Source organism: Lepidochelys kempii, chromosome 1 (genome assembly GCF_965140285.1).
Source record: "Lepidochelys kempii isolate rLepKem1 chromosome 1, rLepKem1.hap1, whole genome shotgun sequence".
Lineage (NCBI taxonomy): Eukaryota > Metazoa > Chordata > Testudines > Cheloniidae > Lepidochelys > Lepidochelys kempii.
The window spans coordinates 277215760-277240479 of NC_136380.1; positions in this window are offsets into that span (position 1 = coordinate 277215760).

Here is a 24720-nt window from a genome sequence, read left to right on the forward strand (position 1 = left end):
TATGATAAGGAAAGTAAATCCGTATGAGCCTCTCACTTACTGGAATACATAGCAATTACTTCTGTAAGAGGTGATTTTAGCTTCCCATTTTATTCAGTGACTTAAATCGCTAACAGAGCTAATTGAATTATTCATTGAAAATACACAAGCTGATGAATTCAACCATTTTTCCCATTTGCAAATTGTTTGTAAACAATTTGGTTTAGGCAAATAGTTTGTGAACCAATTTAAACCTGTGGGTGATTTGAGTACTATTCACGTAGAGCAGTGGTTCTCAAAGCCAGTCCTCCGCTTGTTCAGGGAAAGCCCCTGGTGGGCCAAGCCGGTTTGTTTACCAGCTGCATCCACATGTTCAGCCAATTGCGGCTCCCACTGGCTGCGGTTCGCCACTCAAGGCCACTGGGGGCTGTGGGAAGCAGCGTGGGCTGAGGGATGTGCTGGCCGCCCTTCCCGCAGCCCCCAGTGGCCTGGAGCGGCGAACCACATCCAGTGGGAGCCACGATCGGCCGAACCTACAGATGCAGCAGGTAAACAAACCAGACTGGCCCACCAAGGGCTTTCCCTGAACAAGCGGTGGACCAGCTTTGAGAACCACTGACGTAGAGTACATCTGCACTTTGAATGGAGGGTGTAATTCCCAGTTTGAGTAGACATACCCATGCTAGCTCTAATCAAGCTAGCGCACTAAAAATAGAGCTTAACCATGGCAGCCTGAGTGGTGGGAGGGGCTAGCTGCTCCAAGTATGTGCCAGATAGGTACTCAGGGCAGCTGTCTGCTCCTGACACCATGGTTATTCTCTATTTTTTAGTGTGATAACTTGATTAGAGCTAGCGTAAGTATGTCTCCTCAAATTGGGAATTACCCTTTCAGCTCAAGGTGTTGATGTACTTTTAGATTATTTGCTACTCATTTTTAGAGAAAGGATGGCCCAGGTACCAGCCCGGGATTGGAAAACCCAGGCTCAATTCCCTACTCTGCCACAGGCTTCCTCTGTGACCTTAGGACAAGTCAGTTAGTGTCTCAGTGTCTCAGTTTCCCAACTGTAAAATGGGAATAATGGAACTTCCCTATCTCACAGGAGTGTTCTAAGGAGAAATACACTAAAGATTGTGAGGCATTCATATTCTATGTTACAGTGGGCCACATAGCTTCCTTATAGATATTGATGTGTGATTGGTTATCCCAGTCACATTGTATTGTTGCTGCTCCCTTCTTGAATGAGTGAAACTTTTAACAACAGGAGCATAATCAACAAAAACTGCATACTCACCATTAGCCAAAAATAGTCTTGCTTGAATAGGAATATGGATATTTATATGAATGGCTATTGTCCAAACATTTGTGTGAAGAAAACCCAATTCACAAAAATAAGAGCATGAATGTAGATGAACTAAACTAAACATTATCAAACATGCTTTTTGGCATATTTGATTAACTGTAGTTGGGATATTGGGGATTATGATAAGATGTGTTAATATAAATAACCCAGACTTCATCTGTGTTAAGGCAGCTTTGCACTACCTCCACTAGTGTAAAACTGCACTAAAGCTGCCTTATCCTGCCACAAAAAGATCTCTGTTACATAAGGGGTTGTGGATAGCGGATTGGGGCCTGATCTCACTGCTTCTAACAGAGAGGGGAGGGAATTAGAGTGACCGTATATCTTGATGATCCCCACCTACCAGAACAACCCCTTGAGTCCATTAGGGTCTAGAGCAACTCAAAGCAGCTTTCAGACTTCTAAGATGCTGGGCACAGCCAGTCCTAGGATTGGAAGGACATAAAAGCAGACTTAAAGCCACTTTTATCCCCTCCGCCCCCTCCGCCCCCTCCGCCCCCCCGAGCTATGCCAAGCAATCATCAATCTTAGCTGAGGATCTGGGCCCATTATTTTCATTACATACATATTATATTAATGTTGTATCTAGGCACCATTAAAAGAGTTAAGATGGGCACCAGCTTTCCTTCTGTAACGGGAATCACTTTTCATCTTTACCCCACCACATTTAAGCACCTTATACTAAATTGGTTGAATCTAGTAAAAATTACTCCAGCTATGTGCTCCTTGATGTTACCACATTGCTACTGAGGGAAATCCTTGTTGTAACACATAAACAAAGTTTAGGCTCAGCCTGATCTCTGCCAGGAGTGATTCCCACACAAAACTTCTTTATTTGAGCTGTGCTCAGAGGACAGGATTCAGCCCAGAACCCAAGACTGGCCCATTAATATCTATATGAATATTATGCTTATCTAATTGCACATTAATGGAATTCACTGCATACTTATATTGACAGAAGAGGTAGTCTAATTATAAGACTTATGCTAAAAATACTAGCAAATACATTAACAGATAAGTATTTCTTCGTAAAGAATCAATGAGAAATGAACTTCTAGCAACGATAAATTATAATACCACCATTTAATATTAGGGATCAGACTTTATTGATATCACTGCTGATAATATAGTGCATATGTTCATCTTGTTTTAAAAGAGCTCTTGTAGGCATCATGCATAAAACTTCACTTTGAAAATATGAACTGTCTGATAAAAAACCCAGTAAATCACAACCAAGAAAAATCACATATCAGAGAGATCAAATTTTAAAAGGAATTATGATTAATTGACTACAAGTGGTCTAGTAATGAGGTTCAGAGGAGTGATAACATAATAGGTAGAAAGAGTTAACACTGCTCATGTGTCTGTGATGCTTTGCCAGCTATTGGCAATTATTTCTGCTACTTTGGCATGCCTCTTAAACCATTCTCATGAGTAAGCAGAAAAGTCTTTCTGTAAAACAATATGATTTTAGAGATGCATGTTCTATTGCTCCACAGTAAATATATATGAAAACATGGAGAAAGATATTTTCTGTACTAAGTATTTCATCCAGAGAAGTACCAAGCACTCTGGTTTGAGAGATTCACTAGCACTGCATTCTTGTATCAAATTGAACTTAAATAAGGATTTGATGAGCAGTCCATATTATTAAGTTTGATCTACACATTAATTTGGACAGTGGAATTTGCATGGAGCCTTATTTGTTCATATAAAACCATGTAAGAGAATTCCTTGGATACTAATATGAACTAAAAGAAAAAAAGTCATTCAGAAAGATCTGAAGAAGCTCAGCCAACCTCACAACAACCTGGCCCCATGACAGTCCCAGAAGCCATTCTACACCCAACAGTGCAGTCAGCTGCCGAGCCAGCCTCTAAACAAGTCAAGGAATGAGAACTGCTGCTAGAAGAAATGTAAAAGGCTCACAGGAATTTATACACTGGAAAGCTTATGTATTATAATAGTTAACAATGGATTACCATTTAAACCTTAATCATTGACAGGTGCTTCGGCCGTATGTCAGGTGTTGAAAGGGTATGACTAGCTTGCTGTGTTTAGAAATAGGTGCTGGAACCAAATGGCAGGCAACTGGGATATCACCCATGAAGATTCTTATACTGGTTGAGGAAAATTTTTGAAGGCCTTTGTTAAGCCAACACCAACAGAAGCCTCCTTTTCCCCCAAAGACAGACTGCAGATTAATGAAAGAAATACTGTATAATTTTTTGGACAGACATTACAATAGTAAAAGAGAAGTAATAGCATAGCTTAAATTACAGCAATAAAGAATCACTGTAAGAATAACAAGGACATGGCCAACTGGTGACTTGTTTTGTGTCTTGAAAGCCAAATTCAGGAAGGGGTTTTTTTTATGTGCTCTCTCTTTCTAGAAGTTTAATGTAATGTGCTTTTCCCTAAACAAAGGTCTAGAGAGTCAGGACTCCAGGATAAATAAAGTAAAAATATACTAGTATGTTTGACAAACGAGGTATGATGAGGAAAATTTAACTCCGTTTACTGGTTTTACTTCATATTTTACTTGTAATAAAGAACAAATATTGAATAGGGTATCTTGTTCCCAATGAGCCCTTTCAAATATATACATTTGAGGAATTAATAAAAACAATAATTCTGATATATAACAAAGACATTAGCCAAACACAAGGAAGAACACATGTACCACTAAGTATTCTATAAACAAACACTTTCAGAGGTAAAAAGAGAATCAGAGACATGCAAACATTCAAATATACACACTGGAAAAGGGAGACATAAAATAGCTATCCATGGAGTGAAAAATCAGATAAAACTTTTACAGTACATTAGGAGCCAGCATTACAGTTAGCCCATGTATCCCTCACTTCTATAAAGCTGCTATCACAACTGAAGTAACTCCTTAGCAGCTGAGATCTGCCTGGGTGTTCCTTTTCTTCCCTTCATCATTTATCCCAGATTTCTGAATGTCAAGGAGATCAAAAAGGCCACCATGAAAAGAATGTTGAGCTTTGAATTATTCTCATGTGCAGGAAATAGTTCCTGAAGTACAAGAAGTATAGGGAATGCTAGCAGCCGCTGGATGATGAGGTAGAGGTATTTAACAAGTGTTTCTCTTTGAGCCCCACAAATTAAGAGGAGATCTGCTCTATTGGCTGCTGTGGATTCCACTATACTCTTCCCTCTATAGCCCATCATCTTCTCCACCATACAAATTACTTAAATGACAATGATGAGAAGCATTGATTTAAAGTGTCATGCCAGAGATCCATGAATGTGTGTAGTGTTATGTTTTGGAAGGCATAGGTAAAGTTGACTGTAACTGAATTATAGGAGTAGAAACACTTCTTCCTCCCCTTAATGGAACCTACCTTGTTTACTGGTAGTGTTCATTTTGTCTTCTGCCTTGAGAACTTCATGGTCTCATCGCTGATGTAGTTCCATGGAACTCAATGGAACTATTTCCATGCTTAATGTTCTACACATGAGTAAGTCTTCGAAAGGTCAAGGCCTTTAAGTGAAAGGCCTCAGATCAGCCAGGCATAACAGAGTTTTAAATCTTCATGTGTACAATTTTTAAAAGTTTGTATTTTCTAATGTTTTTACTTATACATGGAGGCCAATTAAAAAGAAAAACAGTAGAACAACACTTCCCGCCCAGCTTTTACATCTGGTCAGTTCAACCACATCTTGCTTGTACTGATGGTAGAGGAGAATGGTCAGTTATGACCCCTTTTGTAGGTGACCACTTTTAACCTAAAAATCATTTTGAAAAATAAATAATTCAACATTGTTGAGATTAAAGGCAGAAAAATAGGATCCAGGAAGAGAGAAACCTCAACTATTAGAGCTCAACAGGAAATTGTTTTCCCATTCTGTGAGAGTTTAAGAATTTAAATTTATGTCCTGTCCTGAAATTGGACAAAAAGTAGAAATTTTGAAAGTTTTCACAATCTTCCCAAAAAGAAGAAGCAACTATGTTGGGTCAACTGAAATATATTTCATAGTTTCAAAATGTCTCATATTTATTTTGACCTTTATTTTAGCCTCTCTCTCTTTTTTTTTTTAGTATAAATTAACTAAAATTTTAAAACAAAAAGCCTTTTAAATTAAAAAAGGTGAAATTTTGGTTAGCAAGTGTTGAAATGGGAAATTTAGACAATTGTCATCCCCCCCCGCCCCAAATCAGGAAATCCAAAGCCAATATTTTAATTGAAACTGCACTGTTTGCAAGAACTGACATTTTCCAAGAGAAAAAAAAAAAGTCAGAAAACTCCCTAAGAGCTGTGCTAACAAGGACTACAGAATTGCACTGGTTTATTTTGTTACTCCATTTTTTTTAAACTGCATTGCTATGCAGATATCAAAACAAACTATTATATTTGTGGCCAGGCATTATATGAAATTTAAAATGAATGTCTTTTCCCCTTATTTCAAATTTAAACTCTGATCCTGCAATGCACATGGACAGATCCACACCATCATGGAGCCCCACTGATTTCATTGAGGACACCACATACAAATCTAATTTGCAGGATCACAGCCAAAGTATTATGACTGTTCCTTATTGTGGACTCACACATACTAAGCTTAAAGTGTTAAAGGTCACATGATTTTAGCTGAGTTATTTTTGTACAAAAAAAATCTCTTAAGACAAAAAAAAAGTCAAATAAAAGCACTCAAAAATGGCTCAACACATTTTTCTTATTTTCCCCAAATATTCATTATTGGATTAAGACCAATCATGTGAACTTTCAGGGCATAAAAAGGTATTTTTTTAGAAGGTCTAGGAGTGGAAAACAAATTGTTGCAATGAAATTTCATTGATCACATTTTCAATAACAAATATTGCAGTTAAAGTAAAATGATAATTTGCCATATAATGATGCAGAAAAAATGCTGTAACCAATATGGACAGAATAGCTTCCTGTCAGGTGTCTGGAACTTGGAAATAAATATTTTTTTCATCAAGGCTCCTGTGTGTCATACATTTGGTACAGTGCATATCAAATTTAACTGTTTGGTAAGTCCCAAATAGAATCTCTACCCATACAACTGAAAAAAAATGTTCTCCAATACACTGCCTATGATAAATATTATTGTACCAAGACATTACAAAATCTGATAGACATAATTTATGAGCAGTCCACATGCACAAGTAGATAGTTTTTATTGTCCACAATTTACATGCTTCAGCTAAGTGACTTGCGGAACAGCACAATGATCCATAGGTTTAGGCAAAGATCTGGCATTCAGGAGAATTCAGTTCTAATCATATTGCTAGTGTTGATGTACTTTAGCCTCAAGTACATTGATCAACTAATCTGCGTCTACATTGCCCTATCTGTAAAGTGGGGATAACTACTTTACATTTACTTATTTCACTTAGTGCTGTGAGGTCTAACTAAATAATACCTGTCAATTGTTGCATGCGAACAAACTGAAGTTATTGAGGCCACTTAGCCAAATTGTGGGACTAGAATTCAGGAGTCTTTAGTTCCCAGTCCTGTGATCATTCTGTTAGACTATTCAGCCTTTAGGGGAACCAGTATCACCACTTTCATGACCTCCTCATCCGCCATAATTCACAAATTCATAATTTTTGCTAATTTTCCCATGTAAACATTTTCCCACTATCTGGCACTTCATTGATAGATCTGAGGTGTCATAAATTTGCTTCAGTTTCATGGAAGTTTCACAAGTTCAAGAACAAGCAAATTTCATCAAACAAAACAAGACTGCAGTGAATATATTGTTGTGTTCTAAATCCTTAATCCTGCAAATTTACAATGCACAGTTATTTCTGCACCCACTCTAAACCCTGTTTACTTCAGTGGAGTCTGCCACTATGGTGTAATTTGCAGGATTGAAGTATGTCAGTAAAATTACAGGAAACCAAGTAAAGCATATACGTATGTTTGTTCAAAGCTTAAAATACCTGTGAAAGAACAGAAAACATGACAGTGTGTAAGTGTGCCTTAAGTCTGCACCCATACTTTCTGATAACAGTAAAAGAGGAATGTAGTATTTACATCCTTCCAATAGATGGAAGTATAGAGTAAGCAGTGAAAAAGCAAAGCTGAGCTGATTACAAGCTCGTGCTAAGGCTACTCCATAAAAACAACGATCTGTGTTTGACTGGGGAGATGGAGAAAGCATGGTTAAAGTATAGGACTGGGAGTAAAAAATAAATAAAAATAAAAATTCTATTCACAGCTCTTGTGTGTGATGCTGGTCAGCTCCCTCTGTGTCTCAGTTTCCCTACTTGTAAAATGACAATAGTAGGTACCTGTCTCAAAAGCAAGTTATAAGGATTAGTTCATTAATTAAGCAAATGCTGGATTAATTACTTCAATAAGAGTTTTGTCTGAGTCACAAACTCAGGACTATAAGATTTCACTATAATACTAAAAAACCTTTGGAAATACCCCTGCATAATAAAGCTATATAAATCTAAATTGTCATCGCTGTCACTAACCTGTTCAGTGTGAGTTATTCCTCATACAACTACCCTAAGGATTATTAATCCCCATAGTAAAACTCCATAACTAAAATAGGCACAAATTTCCGAAGTGAAAAGGCTGTTTGGAGATACATAGAAGAGAGCTATCTCTGTCCATTCACTCACTATGGCCCTATTTAGGAAAGCATTGCCACAAAGACAGCATTTAAGCACATGCTTAACTATAAGCATAAACTTAATTCCTATTGAAATCAATGGAGTTTAAACAAATGCTTAAAGTTAAGCATAGGTTCTTAAGTAGGAATGGGTTTAAATGCATGCTAACTTGATTTTCTGATCATCACTATTTTGATCACAATAATTCTGAATTGTGCCTTCTGATGCTGACCAATGTGCTTATATTTGGATCGGGATGGAGAGGGATGAAATGACCCCTGTTCATATGACAAGAACAATGCCAAATTACCACCAGAACTTTTCTTTAAAGCAGACAGAGGAAATTTGCTCCCTTGCTTGCATGAATCTTACAAAAATCCAGGCTGTAGTACTCTGGGAAACTTGACAAGAAACTGGTTGTACCATATTACACTTACTGCAAAGTTACAGAAAGAACAGATACTGTGCTTGATTCTCCTCTTTCACCAGTGTAAATCAGGAGTGACTCCTCTGAAGTAAATGAGGTAATTCCAATTTAGTCACACTAGTTGTACATCAGTAAGGATGGTGAGAATCAGGTTAATTTTCATTAGTGGGTTTGCATGGTTTTAACTGGGGCAAAATTTGACCATGTGCGTTTGCTATTGTTTTTTTATTTAGTTGTACACCCATCTGCATTAATAAGGCACCTGACAATAATTGCCCTTCCTCTGACCAACCAAACCTTCTCCACAACAAAGCTCCCACTCAAACAAACCACCCAACCATTGATAAGTCATGCCCCATCCAAAGCTTTGTTTTCAAGTCAAATCTCTGCCATTTCTAATGGACAGAAGACCAGAGAAGAGGCTATTTGGCATCTCCTTTGCCAAGGGGAAACCTTCTGGAGTGGAAAGAAAGGGTTATTTTTCTTCCACAAACTTCTTAATGAAATACAATATGGCTTTTGTCTAGGAAGATTGGAATACATGGACAAAAGAACTTGGAGGGGGATTGGAAGGGGAATTTACAGATGGGAGTAGGGGCACTGAAAGCTGGTGGAACATACATAGATGGGTGGGGGGTGGGGGGCAAATGCTGGCCATTTAATGAAACCAAGGAAAGGAGCCTGTTACAGAAAGGAACCCATAACTATCTGTAACAAAAAAGGCTAGATGTGAAAGGATGCCAGGGTCTTGGGTCAGTCAGGAGTGAAAGAGAGGGTGCTCAGCCTAGTTTGGTGAGAGAATAATACACCAGCTTGCCCCATCAGGAGGAAGAGGAGTGGGGGAGGACAGCTCCATCAGGAACAAGGTGAGCTCTTACCAGGGGTGATAAGTGAACACAGATGGAGTTACATTTTTATAGGGCTTTCAACAACAGTTCAACAATGTCAGGAAAAAATGGCATATTCACTGTCAGTGAACAAATAGTGCCCTACAGATTATCTGAAACCTCTTGTCAGTCACAGATGCAAAGGACTTAACTGAGTGTCATTTTCCAAGAATGTATACAAGTGCTGTGTCCCACCATTTTACTAAGTGGGCATAGTTTTCTGTTGACTTCCTGGATGCTGTGAACTCCTTCTCCCCCAGCTTGACTCTAGTTCTCTTATGTGTTATTATTGTTGCAGAGACATTTACTGTCAACTCAGCACAGATTTACTCCTTTATCTCACATGCATTTGGATCCCATCCTTTTAATAGGAGAAAATATTTGCTACAAAAATTTTAGCTGTTCAAAAACAAAAATCACCTTCCTGAACTGGTTCCACACTTGAGGTATCTTCAGATGCCCTGTGAGAGCTGAGGTATTGTGGAGTAGTAATTATTCCCTGAAAAGCAAAGAATGTGTGCTCCCTAGAGAACAGGACCCTTTAATTACCCTCTTTGATTCACTTTAGCTGTAGACCATGAGTTTTGAAAAACTGGTTCCTAAAGTTAGTTTCCTAAAGCCATATTTAGGCATTTAACTATATGGCCTGTTTTCCAGCACCCTCTGTTATGTACTCAACACATTTGAGCACAAGGTCATTCATTTAAGTGCTTAAATATGGATTCAGTAGCCTAACTTTAGGCAGCCTTTTTTTTTTTTCAAATCTTGGCTACTGTGTACTACAGTCACAAACCATCCACCCAATTGGGTTTCAGTAACAAACACCTCACTTTTATTGAACAAAAGGAAGATTCAGGAAGGGAGATATGAAAAATGCAGGCTAACCAATTTAAAAGCAGCATCCCTGGCCTAATCTTCAGCTCTCAGCATGATTCAATGTGAAAACCCAGGCTAATTAAACCAAAGTGAAGTCTACAATGTTAGCTTCAAGAATATAATGTCTATTACCTGGCTCTTCAGTCCATTAGGAATATAACATTTCACACCGATTCCCCTTCAGCGCTTCTGAGTACAAAGCTAATTTATTGGATTAAAATATTGTGAGAGACATATTTCATATTATATGTACATGTAACAAGCCCAGGGCTCTTAAGTAGGGCACTACCAAATTCACAGTCCATTTTGGACAATTTCGCGGTCACAGGACTTTAAAATTGTCAGTTGCATAGTTTCAGATATTTACTCCTGAACTTTCAGGGGGTATTATGACCATGGGGATCCCAACCCAAAAGAGGGCTGTCGGAGGGTCGTGTTATTGCCACCTTTACTTCTGCACTGCTGCTGATGCAGGCACTGGCATCAGAGCTGGGCAGCCAGAGAGTAGGGGGCAGCACAGATTTGACAGTCACATGGTATGGGAGGGGTCATCACTCTTAGCGGGGTGGGCCAGCCTTACGTGTGGGTGACCATCCAGGGCCCCATGGTCGGGGGGGGGCTGTGGTACCCCCCATCCCCACATGCACAGTCAGCCCAAAGCTCCTTTAACTCCCTAGCACTAGGCCTAGCTAGGGAAGGGCAGACATGGGGGGAAGGGCACCAGAACCTTTGTAGAAATGGTGCTGGAAGTGGGAAAGGGCTGGAGGCTATGCCTTCCACTTTTTGACATAGGCCTAGTTTGGAGGATAGGGGGCAGCATTCCCCCCCACACACACACTAAAAAAAAAAACAAAACCCAAAACTGCAAGCCTCTGGGAGGCACAGAGTGGTACCAGCAGTGCCTGTTGGCACTGCTCTGAGCCTGTCTGAAGCTTGCAGTTTGGGTGGTATGGGCAATGCCATACCTGGCCTCCAAATTATGCCCATGTTAAAAAGTGGGGGCATGTTCCCCTGGCTCCCATGGTTCTGGTGCTGTTGGGTGGGGTTGGCCCAGCTGGGGGCTCCAGCTGCTAGTCCCAGCCAGGCTGGGGAGGGACAGGACTGCCTCTTCTCCTCCAGGGGCTGGGTCAGACCCACCTATGTGGCTGCTTCCTGTACAGTTACCCCCTCCCCCACAGCTGGGGCATGATGGGGACAGGAAGCGGGGCAGGGGTGCAGATAGGGTGACCAGATAGCAAATGTGAAAAATCATGACGGGGGTGAGAGGTAATAGGTCCCTATATAAGAAAAAGCCATGAATATCGGAACTGTCCTGATAAAATCGGGACATCTGGTCACACTAAGTGCAGAGCTTCCCGCATCCAGGGAAGGTTCCTTGAGTTGGGTCTGACCCGGCACCTTTAGGAGAAGAGAAGCCTTGTACCTCCTTAGACCCACCAAGACTAGCAGCTGGAGCTCCGCGAATGATAGGAGCCCCGGCTGGGGCAGCACCAGCCCTGTTCCTCCCCACCAGATTTCACAGTCCGTGGCACATTTTTTTCAGCTGTGAATTTGGTAGGGCCATGCTTATAAGGAACTGGTTGAGGCTCTTTCCATCAAGCTCTGACTATCTGACATGAAGATGAGAACCCTTTTCCTGCTGATACCAATATATGTTTTCTTACCTAGGGAGAAAACATTTCTTCTCTTTTTCATTTCCTAGGGGTTTTTTTCTTTTTGATATTCCACAAGTATTCTCTGCAGGGAGCCAGAAAATGGAGAAGTACTTCTATCTTAACAGAGATATGAGTTTTTATCTCCTAATCACCTTGATTGAAATCCATTCCCACTGAAGTTAATGGAAATTTTGCCATTATGACTTCAACAGACCCAGGATTTTGCCCCTGAGCTTTAAGATGTGGGGATCCTTTTTCTTTTTTTCCTTCTTGTTTCATGATTATGTCAAAGAGAAGACAGAAAAAGAAAGATGGAGTTTGTTTGGTTAAGTTTCTCACCACTGGTTTTATTGTGGCCATAAATAGACTTAATAATACAGTGTGTAGATATATTCTTTCCCCTCAGTGCTCACTTCTGGCTATATCTTTTTTATAAGTGGATAAATTATGACAACAGAAAAGTGATTCTAGTTCTTCATGACATTGAACTTCTAATTTCTCAATGGCGATGATTTTCTCAGCCGTAAAAACTCTTCAAACTAAATTTGACACATATGAGTCTAAATTAGATAGTTTCAAATCAAATGATAAGCTTAGAACGCCACACTAAAGACACAGAAGAAAAAGTCAATGAGTTTGATAAGCTCACTCTTAACAGAATGATACCACTAACACTCTAAATCAGAGGTGGACAACCTGCGGCCTGTGAGCCACATGTGGCCCATCAGAGTAATCTGCTGGCAGGCTGCCAGACAGTTTCTTTACATTTGCATGGCCGCCCGCAGCGGCCGCAATTCACCATTCCTGGCCAATAGGGGCTGCAGGAAGCAGCAGCCAGCACATCTCTGCAGCCTACTTTGCTTTCCGCAGCTCCCATTGGCCAGAAACGGTGAACCGCAGCCACTGGGAGCTGCGGGCGGCCATGCAAATGTAAACAAATTGTCTGGTGACCTGCCAGCGGATCACTCTGATGCGCCGCAGGGTGCCCATCACTACTCTAAATAGAAACCTGGTCAAAAATATTGTAGTGGTGTAATATAATAAACTGGAACTTACAAAAAACTATTAAATCTACAAATGTGGAATTCAGGAATTCCTGCAGTTGTTAATACCAAGGATGTATTGCTTAAAACTACTGCAAATGATCCTTTGAAATGCTTACACCGTATCCTACGTGATTACAAATATCTATTTTGAAAAACACTTGTACAATAACTAGAAACAGTAAAGACCCCAATCCTGTAAAATAAACCTTGCACACATGCTTAATTTAAAAACACAAGTAGTCCCACTGAGTTTAACGATGTTGTTCACGTGCTTAAAGTACATGAACAAGTTTTTGCAGAATCACAGTGACAGTCATTTTCACTACACCTGAAGATGAAGACATCCAGACATCCAGGGTCGATTTAGCAAATATAGTGAAGACCCGCTAAATTGATGGCAGTGCACTCTTCAGTGAACTCAGGTACTCCACCTCTCCGAGAAGAGTAAGGTAAGTTGACAGGAGAGCATCTCCCATCGACACAGGACAGTGAACACACCGATGTAATTCAACCTAAGCTACGTCGACTCCAGCTATGTTATTCACATAACTGGAGTAATGTAACATAGGTCCACTTACCCTAGTAGTGAAGACAAGCCCTATGAAAAGGCAACCTGCACTTTGGTAAAAACAACAAGTTCAGTTGCTAGTCTCTGTAAAATAACTCCATTATTACAGCTAAGGGAAATTTGAAATTTCTGCCCAATGGGAAATTCTGATATTTTAACATTTGTTTTTGCCCCAAATAGGGACAAGAGTTAAAATATCTATTTTTCACAGATATTTCCAAAATATTTAAAATCAGAAATAGCAAAACTTTTTGACATTCCAAAACTAAAGTGTTTTGTTGAACTGATCTAGACACTTCATTTTGAGTCAGTTTAACATTAGACTGCAGTTCCCTAGTGTAGCACATTGCCTCATGGGAGTTGTAGTTTGGGAGATTGAAGCCCCCATTCTCTTATGAGCCAGGTGGCCCCATGAAGCACCTGCAGCCATGTGATTCGCTGGATGACCCTCTACAGCGTGGGCAGAGGAGAGTCCATACTGCATAATGGGAGATGTAGTCCTCCAGGGAGCTGAGTCCATAGGAAAGAACTGGGACCAAAACTCTGATCCCAAAGTTAGTAACTTCTTGTTCTTTGGATCAGTCTAAGCTGCTTTTATATATAGTTATAGATATATATACACTGATATGTAATCTGTGCTTAGTATCTCAGAATAAAAAGAAACAACTCACTTTTTGTAGGTGAAGTAATAGATTGAGGATGAGATATCAGATCATCTTTGCTCCCTGAACATCAGTAATATGCTAGGATCCCTTATTTTTCCATAACATCTTTCTAGGTTTTATTATTAGCTAGTCTTGGAAAGGGAGAATTATATCCACCAATGACTTTTCGTTACACTAGAACCTCATTAATTCAGACTATTGATGGGAGAACCATTGCAAACAACGATTTTGCAAATTAACAAGCAAGAAAATACAGAACCACGCTATCTCAAAACAGCATTATCCATAATTTCATTTAAGAAAGGTTCAGTTTTCACAGGAAAACCTAACCATGATTTATTATTTTTGGTACATGTAAAACACACTCACTGTAATAGACACACTGGTGTGTATTTCACAGGGTGATATACAATGATACCAACTGTGTATCTTTTACATTTCCATATATCAAGTCAGCAATTATTCAGATTGATTTTTCCAGTCAGAATTACTGGCTGCATGCTTTAATCCTAGATCAAATCCCCCCTTGGATACATGCATGAAGATCTTCAAAGGAGTTACGTTTGGGTACGTAAGGATGGAATTTAAACCATAATATAAAATTCTTAAACAACTTGTTATTACTGCCACTTCAGAGGTCTGATTCATAAGCCCATTTCAAGATGGCTTTTAAACAATTTTTTGCAGGACATATACATGGAAATTTGGCCAGAATTTCACACATCCTAACTATAGTTCAAGTACTAAGTTACATTTTACATTCTACAGAGTTTCTTAGCAGCAGGACATACACATCAAAGCTAAGAATTTTCCGGTTGGCTTTTTAATTGGAGTTATGGGAAATGAGGTGTGTTCCACCCCTCTTCACTGTGGTAGTCTCATATGTGGTACATTGTGTGTCTTTGACACATAGATGGCTAATGGTTAAGTTGTATGCTTTATTTCTTCATCATCATATGCTATATGAGCACAGTCCCCCATTTGCTTTACCTTAGTCAGGATTTTGCTGTAAAATTAAGTAAAGAATACAAGTAATAAAAACTACATATTTAAGCTTGTAGCCGGGTGGCACAGGGGACAACATGGGTTAGCAGCACGTTAACTTTCACCCCCTCACAGACTTGGATTCAAATGCTGATTTAGCTCACAAGTGAGATTGAAATCGCCAAAGTCTAAGCCCCCCATTCATCCACATTACAAAACCACCAAACAATTTGGCACAATCTAGTGCAATTGGCAGTTGCTTCTCAAGAGAGACTAGAACCAGGTGTTCCAGGGCAGGGATGAAGTACATTAGCATTTGACAGTGCTGTCTGGGGAACTCTGCAGAGTGCTTGCCCGTAATGTGCCAGGCCCTTGCCAGGTTATTCTCTCATTTTCAAGAGCATTCAATTCACTCAGATTAAACAAAAACAATGTATAATCCTTACATCATCAACAGTTCTGCTAAAATGATGTTAATTTCACTTGTGTTGTTTTCCATTGTGTTGTGCTGCTGGTGCTGGGAGTCAGGATTTCCCTACAATTAACGCTCAGGCAAAAAAAAACCAAACCTTTCTTACATAGATTCTCCCTCCCCACACACCGTTTTCCCTTTTGGCTCAAGCAGCCTATGATGCAGTCTCTTTGGCAATGAATAGGTACCTGAATTGAAAGCAGGCTGTCTACTCCAGAGATTCCTTCCCTAGATATGGGAAATTTATAGTCCTGCCCCTCTTTCCATTACTGGTAGGAGGACTTGCTGAAATAGAAGTGATGTATAAATGGTCACTGTCAGAGACGGCCCTGAAATTTTGGACTAGAGGATGTACTCTTAGTTTTTGGCCAAAGGTTTTCAAAAACAGGAGGCAGTAGAAGCTGCTAAGAGCTCTGCACTTCTGACATTTCGTAGTAGGTGCTTAAACATGATTTTAGAATCCTCACATTAGGAACATAAGCAACAGAGTAGAGGGACACCAGGCTGCAGCTCATATTCCTCTGCCTTCAAATAATTACCTCCATGCAGGACCTTCATGGTCAGCAAGAAATAATAATAAATAGTAAACCACTATCACATTCCAGGATGCAATCCAGACAAGTGCGGGGTATTGTCACCACCTGCCCTGCAACTTTTGGTGACTTGGAATGATTTGCTGCTGTAGCTCCCAACGTGGGCCACTCAGACAGCATGAAAGTCACACTCTGAGTGTCTGTGTATAGCTACAGTGCTGGGCCAGCCACTTTGACCGCAGCAGCCTGCCAGTAACACATCAGATACACACTGGCTTCCAGCAGCCTTGGTTACTACCTGCAGGGTGATCCCAGTCCCAAACATGCCCCACATATGTGTGTTCTACATTGCCCAGATCTCCATAGGCAGTTCAGATCCTAGAAGTCCACTGCCCCATAAGGGGCCTATGTACAACAGTTTCCTCTTTAATTGGAGTTACCAAACAGCTCAGTTTAAACACAACAATGGATTAGCTATGATTAAAGAATAAAACAAGTTTATTTAACTATGAAGAGATAGATTTTAAGTGAGTATAAGGTATTAAAGTCAAAAATGGTTACCAGAGAAATAAAGATAAGACACTTCGTAGTAGATAAGACTTAAACTAGACTTTGTTCAAGGTAAGATGCTTACTACATGTTCCCACCAACATAGGTGACCAAGTTCTTAAGCCAGGATCTGCCCCCGAACTCCAAAGGCCTAGTTCCTTTGTTTTCCTAGGTATGAGAGCACAATAGAGATAGGTCCATTGAGGTATTTTTGCTCCTCACTTTTATAGTCAAGAACCCACTTCAAAGGGGGACTACTGAGGATTACCCTTTAAAGCAAAGTTTATTCAAACAGTAAAGGTTTCAAGATGGAGTCTGAGCTCCATACTCTTTCTCCTCCCCTGCATATGTTGAAGTACACATTTGCCTTGTCTCCCTCATGCTGTATCAAGGACCTTGTCTACTATTTCCATGTAAATGAGGTTAACACTTCCCTTTGTTTAAGATAAATCTGCTTACCCACTCCTGCCTAATCGGGGCTATGTGGGTTTCAACATGTGCTACTACCATCATACAGGAGGAAGTCATAACTTTTTATGTCATGTTGTACACCATGATATTATTCACCAGCCAGTTATTAGTTTTCAAATGATACCCCATAAGCCATATTTTGGACAAAAGATTATTAGAATACTGTGTATGGTGTGAATACAGGGTGCATTTGGTCACACACTCCTACTCCCAGTCATAACAGTGGTCTTCAAGTGGAAATAGGAATTGGGTTGAAGTTGACACTATATTGGAAGATTTACCAGTGGGCAGGTATCAGTGCTGTCATCTGCAGTGAGGCTCAAAAAAACCAAACTGCTATTTCTTTTCCTTCTGTCAGTGAGGCTGAATATGGGTGCTAGCTCTATATGTTCAAGCATAAAAAGGCACTGGGGTAGTAGAGGTGTATCTTTATCATTACATCGTGTGAGACAAGCCCAGGGGAGCTTATAGTTTAATTGCTGATCAGAACATGTTCGCTTTCCTTTAGTGAAAAAAAGAGATTAAAGAAAAAAAAAGTATCTAGTTTTCAGCCAGCTCTAATTGCTAATGAACTCTAAATTCCTGTCCCTGTCTTCTTGAATATTCAGGCTTTTAAAATCAGATAGGAATAGAGATTGGCAGTTGGCTAAAGGAGTGAATAGGACTGGCTTATGAGAATCTCACCACTGTTACAACACCAAGAGACTTGATGGCAGGAATGGCAATACCCGGGCCTAATGAGTTAGAAACTGGTAGTAGATTCCTGTCAGGTTACATCTGCTTGTTCAGATGCTCTGGGAGTTTGCATAACTAAGTAACATGCACAAAAGTGCCTTCCCTTTTCTAGGGCTGCTGAAGATCATGGGGCAGATCCTTAGCTGGCATAAGTCCACATAACTCCCTTATCCCACTGGAGGATCAGGTCCTACTTCTCTAGAAGAGTTTCTGCCCTGCACTTTGAATTCTCCGCAACAATCCTTTTAGAGCAACATTAGAAAACTGATAAAATGTGGTAAAAAAAACCCATCATTTTTCAAGGATCTTGTGACACATTTGACCTTATTGGTGATAAATGTTAGACCCTTTTACATCAATCTGATCACCAGGCTAGAAAAATATAAGTAAGTTTCCAACATGTGCTTCATTAAGAAGCAACCCACAATTTAAAATACTTCATCTAGTATAATTTATCTTCTAGCTTGGTAACTGCCCCTATTGCTAGTGGTTATGATAACTTTATGCCCACTATTCTTCTCTTCCTCTTCAGTTTGTTCTAACAGCCAGTACAATAGGAGATGCTTGGCTGCTATAGGACCTGCAATTTAAAAACTAAGGAACATTTTCCCCCAGCAGAGATACTTGCATCTGTGGCCATTTCCCTAACTACTCCCTTGGCAAGACAAATTATTTGGGTAGCTGGCTGTCCCTCTGTTACTAGGTCATCTGGAGCTGTTACAGAGAGACAAATTGTTAGTTAGCTGACAGGTCTGGTATCTCATCCAAATTTCTATGGATTTTTGACTGAAAAATTGTGAGGACTTTTTTCTCTATTATATTCCAGAGAAGTGGGTCCTATGAAAATATTGATCAAGGTCTCTGCACATAGTATAAACACTTAATGGGCTTTATTCTTGATATTAAAAATTAACCCTGGAGACAATATCTTGATAGAGAGTCCACTTGTAAGTGCACATTAAATGCTCCTTGTTTGTCAGGAGTTCAGTTCAAAATAGTTAAACTGTTTAGTTTGCACAAAAATTAAAGGTAGAATTTTTTAAAACAAAATTGAATACAGTATGTCAGCTTCTGACTTAAAGTTAGTTGATCTATAAAATATGCACAGCAAACTGAATCACAGCATATATGTCATAGATTCACCATCTTAGAGCACCTCCAAATGGTGAGACCTGGCACTGCACCCTCTGTCTCACCCTCTTCCTCTGGACTTCATTGGTCTGTGTGGTGACTCAGCCCTCCAGTCAGCTGACAATAGGAGTCCAATCCCTCCTGAGGGTAACAATGTCCAAACTTAGGGGACCAAAATCTATCACCCTTCCCAGACTCAGTCCTCCACAGCCACTTCACCCCTCTCCCAGATTTGACAGTTCTTCCACTCTGTATTACACAGTGCTGCCTCCAAAGATTGTATCCCTTTGGGCCCAGCTCCTCCCAAATCCCTGACTCTCAGGGTTTCTTCCCTGGAGTCTCTCCCAAGCCTGCTTTAGGAGCCTCCTTCATAGCTGTCCTCTCTCTTCAGGGACACTCATAGGGTTGCCAATTTTGGTTGGCTGTATTCCTGGAGATTTAATCACAAGATTAAGTCTTTCATAAAAGATTAATCTTTAATTCCTGGAGACTCCAGGCCAATCCTGGAGGGTTGGCAAACTTAGACACTCAGGTTACAGGATCCTTTCTGCAGTCCTCTCTGTAGTTCCTTTTCCAGAGAGAGAAACTCCTAACTGTCCTTTCTTAACTCTCCTCTTCTGCTTGGAAACCCTTCCATTTCAGCAACCACCCACTCTGGTTATTCCCAGCTGGGTCTAATCCTGAACTGCCTGTCTCCCTTCCAGGTGCCCAGAAAAAGCTAATTGGGTTCTCCAGTTCCCCTTAATCCTGTCACTACCAGAGTGGGTGTTAGGAGGTTTATTCCTTCACCCACTTACTTCCCTGGTCCTTCTTGCATGAACAGAGAGCAACAATACCCAAAGTCCAAAGATGCAAACAATTCGATGTTTATTGGGGTGAACTTCCAGCAAGCATGATTCCAGTTTCCTTCCTCAGCGTCCCCCTTCCCAGCTCTGACACCACAGAGCCTTACACCTGTGTCTCTGTTCCCATTCCCACCTTGGCAAAACATGATTCCAATTTCCCCACCCCCATTCCCATTTTCCTCCCTTACTTCCTGATTGACTGCAAACTATATAGTAAAACTTGAGTTCTGCTTAGCTATACCTTAACCAATCATTTTACTGAAATTTAACTAACCAATCCTAACATATTGTAACATGATTATTTAACCAATTATATCCCATCACCTTAATTAGTTTACACCCAGCAAAATTAATTATACAGCAGACAGAAACAATCACAGAACCAGACAGAGATCATACAGACAAACAATAGGGAAATGGGAACTACAATGATAAAACACAGAAATGAAGATTTCACAACTACATCTATAAAGACATAAGGGTTTCCCAGCTGTGTCTATTGATTTCTCAGGCTCCTCTTAACCATCTCAGTACCAGTGTGGGGTTTACACACCAACACAGGATAGTAAGAAATAGAATGATAAAGTACACTCTTTATGTGATACAAATAATAGTGGAATCATTTAGCAAAAGGATAAAATAAACTTTTGCATTCTATATCACATCATTTTAGGTAGCCTATATGAAACTTTCCAGTTCTTTACATTGTTACATTTTAAATTCTGCTTAACTTGAACCAGCTACATTTTAATTATAAACGTGTGCTGGCACAAATTTAACACAAATGTAGATTGGAACTTTGGATGCATTCTCAGTGTGTTGGCTTTGCTTCTAAGATTCATTTCCAAACATATTTGCTAAGACCAAGAGTGTGTGGTATCTTGAAAATACTTTTGAATGTTAAAAGAAAAAGGTCTTTTTGTTTTCAGTTTTACACATTTGTAAAGAACAATGAATTTTTCACAGCCCAAGAAATCTGTATAACATTACAGCACTCTAATAGACCTAACAGGCTTGATTGAGTAGGAGAGAGATACAGTACCCTTTAAGTATGTACTGCAAGAATTAAGTCCATAGAGGGAAGCAGCATAAGACAATCTGGAGGTGCAGTCATTTCCCTTTTCACATAGAGACAATTTCTTGTTGCTATGCAAATTTCAAGTGGGAAAAGGGGAAAATAAGGAGCAAATTAGAAACCAAGAAAATGATGAGCATGAGGCTTTCATTAAGGAATCTACCTCTAGCTATGAAATGCATATGGCACCATGGAAAATCTACTGCTTGCTACTCAGATTTGTAAATTCAGATTCAACCTTGTGTAAATGTTCTCCAGTAGCTACTTAAAAGATGTTTTCATGATCCTTCTCAATAGTAAATTCATTCACAAAAAAAGCAACATAGATACAGCTGAATGTGAATTTTTAAAAAAACAAAGATACATTTGTTGTACACTTTTTTGCATCATTCACTTAGGTCTATTAAATATTTTTCCACACAGAAACTTTTCATAAAAGATATGGAGGAAAAAAATAGGTCATGCTTCAGATAACTAAATAGTGAAGACACAGTGTTAGGGTATGGAAATGGTAAAGATGGAAATAAATTAAGAAGATAAGAATAGAATGGCCATACTGAATCAGATCAGTGGCCCATCTCGCCCAGTATCCTGTCTTATGACAGTGGCTGATGCCAGACGTTTCAGAGAGGATGAACAGAAGAGGACAATGTATCAAGTGATCCATCCTCTGTTGTTCAGTCCCAGCTTCTGGCAGTAAGAGATTTAGGGACACTCAGAGCATGGAGATGCATCCATGACCATTTTGGCTAATAGCCATTGATGGACCTATCCTCCATGAATTTAGCTAATTCTTTTTTTGAACCCAGTTATGCTTTTGGCCTTCAAAACATCTTCTGGCATTGTGTGAAGAAGTCCTTCTTTGTATTTGTTTTAAACCTATTAATTTAATAGATTCTTATGTTACATGAAGAGGTAAGTAACATTTCCTTATTCATTTTCTCCACAATATTAATGATTGTATAGACCTCTATCATATCTACCCATTAGTCTTCTCTTTTGTAAGCTAAACAGTCCTAGTCTTTTCAATTGCTCCTCATATAGAAGCTGTTCCATATCCCTATTCAGTTCTGTTGTCCTTCTCTGGACTTTTTCTAATTCTAATATATATTTTTTGAGATGGGGCAACCAGAGCTAACCACAATATTCAAGATATGGGCATACAATGGATTTGGATTGTGGCATTATGATTCTTTCAGTATTATTATTAAGGCCCTACCAAATTCACAGACATGAAAAACATGTTCATCAGTGCAAGAAGATACCATAACATTATCTGGAAGTAGGGTCCCAACTATGGATTGGTTCCTTCTGCTCCAGCTGGATGTTCTCATGCCCTGAGACTTTCATCCTCCTCATCAGCACAGAGGCTGTTGGACTAGGGGTGTGAACCCTCTACTGTATGCTGGAAAGTCTTGTCTAGTACCTCTATGTCTCCTTTACCTCCTTCAGTTCAACCACTCTGGTGTCAAGAGCCGATGCTCAGTCTCTGAGGATCATGAGCTGCTTGTACTGAATATGCACACATACCACCTGCACACAAGGCAGGTATTCATACACGCTGCATTGAGTGCAATAAAATGGATAGTCCCCATTCTGCTGTGAGACTTCTGCCTGCACTATTTTTACTCTTTCAGGGTTTTTTGTTTGGTTGTCGTGTGTGTGTGTGTGTGTGTGTGTGTGGTGGGGGGGGTGAGGGGAGGGAGATTATTGGCCTAATGTAGAAAATGTTTATTAGATGTATCTGACTCCCACGCTCCCTCTCTAAACTCCCTAACAAAACTGTCCTGTTTGCTAGATCCTCTGTTCCCTTATAAAAAGACTTTTTAAACCCCTGTTCTCCCTGAATTAGACCCAACCCCCTTGTCAAGGGATCCTAACCTTACAAGTAGTGAAGATGAGGTATCCAAAAAACTGAGGTGACAGAACAACTTCAGACCCAGGAAAAATAGCTATGAAAAATCAAAGAGCTAAGAAGCAGTGCCACAAAAACAAAAATTTTATGTCAGTGTAGATCTTTCCTCACTATCATGTTACCATGTTAGAACAGTGGGTAAAGAATTGATGGGAATAATTTATTTAGACTTTTTTTAAAAAAAGCTGCTGCTAATATCCCTCAAACAAAGCTATTAAGTACATCTGATAACCACAGACTGAAAGAAAGTTATGTCATGGATTAAAAACTGCTTGACAGGAAGCCAAGAATATGAATAAATAGCCAATTCTCAGCCTGGTAAAAGGTTAATACTCAGAGGTTTCAGAAATCTTTCCAGACTACTTTATCGTGCTATATTACACAGACATCACCAATTGTTTGCACACTATCCAATCTCTGCACATGTTGAAAAAGATAGAGGGCAAAAATGTATGTGCAGAACATCAGTGTGACATTGCACTCCATGATGTTTTATGGAAGTATGCTTGAGTGTGAATATAATGTAACTGGAATATGCTTTATGCAAAAGGTCTCTTGTAAGGTATCATTACAAAGCTTATAATCTACTGAGTGTATTCATCATATTTGTATGCATGTATCATTCTTGTATCTGAAACTAGGAATTTGAAGTATAACTCTGAGGTCCTATTGTAATTATGCAAAGTGTGGGCCATTAATGTTGGTTTGGAAGCTTGATGGCTCCCATTTGACTAGGACAACTGGTTGTAAATGGTCTGTTTCCTTGCAAACCTTCCTGGGTGTGTGGGCAAGCCCTGGAAGAATGGAGGCTGGGGTCTCCCGGGACATGTGACCATGTCACCTGATACTGGAATCCATCTTAACCCTTGTGCTTTTCCATTTAGAAGGAGCAGTGGGGACCCAGAGAGACAAAAGATTCCTGCCCGGTGCCAAAGCTATAAAAAGGGGTGGAACAGAACAAAGGGGGCTGCAGTCATGAGAACACCCCTGATTTCCACCTAAGATGTCTACTGTAACTAACAAGGATTGTATGAGCGGAAAGGATTGGGCCCAGACTAGGAAGGAGTCTAGTCTGTGAAAGAAACTTATTGGAACATCTCTGAGGGTAAGATTTTACCTGTAAATAATTTCTTAATGTATTAGGCTTAGACGTGCATGTTTTTGCTTTATTTTGCTTAGTAACTTACTTTGTTCTGTCTGTTATTACTTGAAACCACTTAAATCCTACTTTTTATACTTAATAAAATCACTTTTGTTTATTAATAAACCCTGAGTAAGTGATTAATACAGCTGTACATATCTATCAGTCTTATAGAGGGCAGACAATTTATGAGTTTACCCTGTATAAGCTTTATACAGAGTAAAATTGATTTATTTGGGGTTTGGTCCCATTGGGAACTGGGTGTCTGTGTGCTGGAGGCAGGTAACCTGCTGAGTGGTTTTCAGTTAAGTCTGCAGCTTTTGGTGGAATGGACCAGACCTGGGTCTGTGTTGCAGCAGGCTAGTGTGTCTGGCTCAGCAAAGTAGGGTCTGGAGTCCCAAGCTGGTCGGGAAAATGGGCTCAGAGGTAACTTCAGCACATCAGGTGTCAGTCCCAAGGGGGTCTCTGTGAACGAACCTGTCACAATCAGTAAAGAAAAAGAAAGGAAAACTAGAGCTGGTCAAAAATGGAATTTCTGTGCTTTGAGAAATTCTTATTACAAAATTGGTTTCATCCTGAATTGGGATAAAAGATTCAAATGTCAAAAATTTTCACAAGAAAAAATATTCTGAATTTTTTGTTTTATTACATTATTAAATATATTATAAAGTTATAATATAACAACATAAGTCTAAATGAAACATTTTGACCTTATCAAAACATTGATAATTTCACAAAAAAGGTCACTGAATTTAATATGTTCCCATGAAATGTTTCAATTTAATCAAA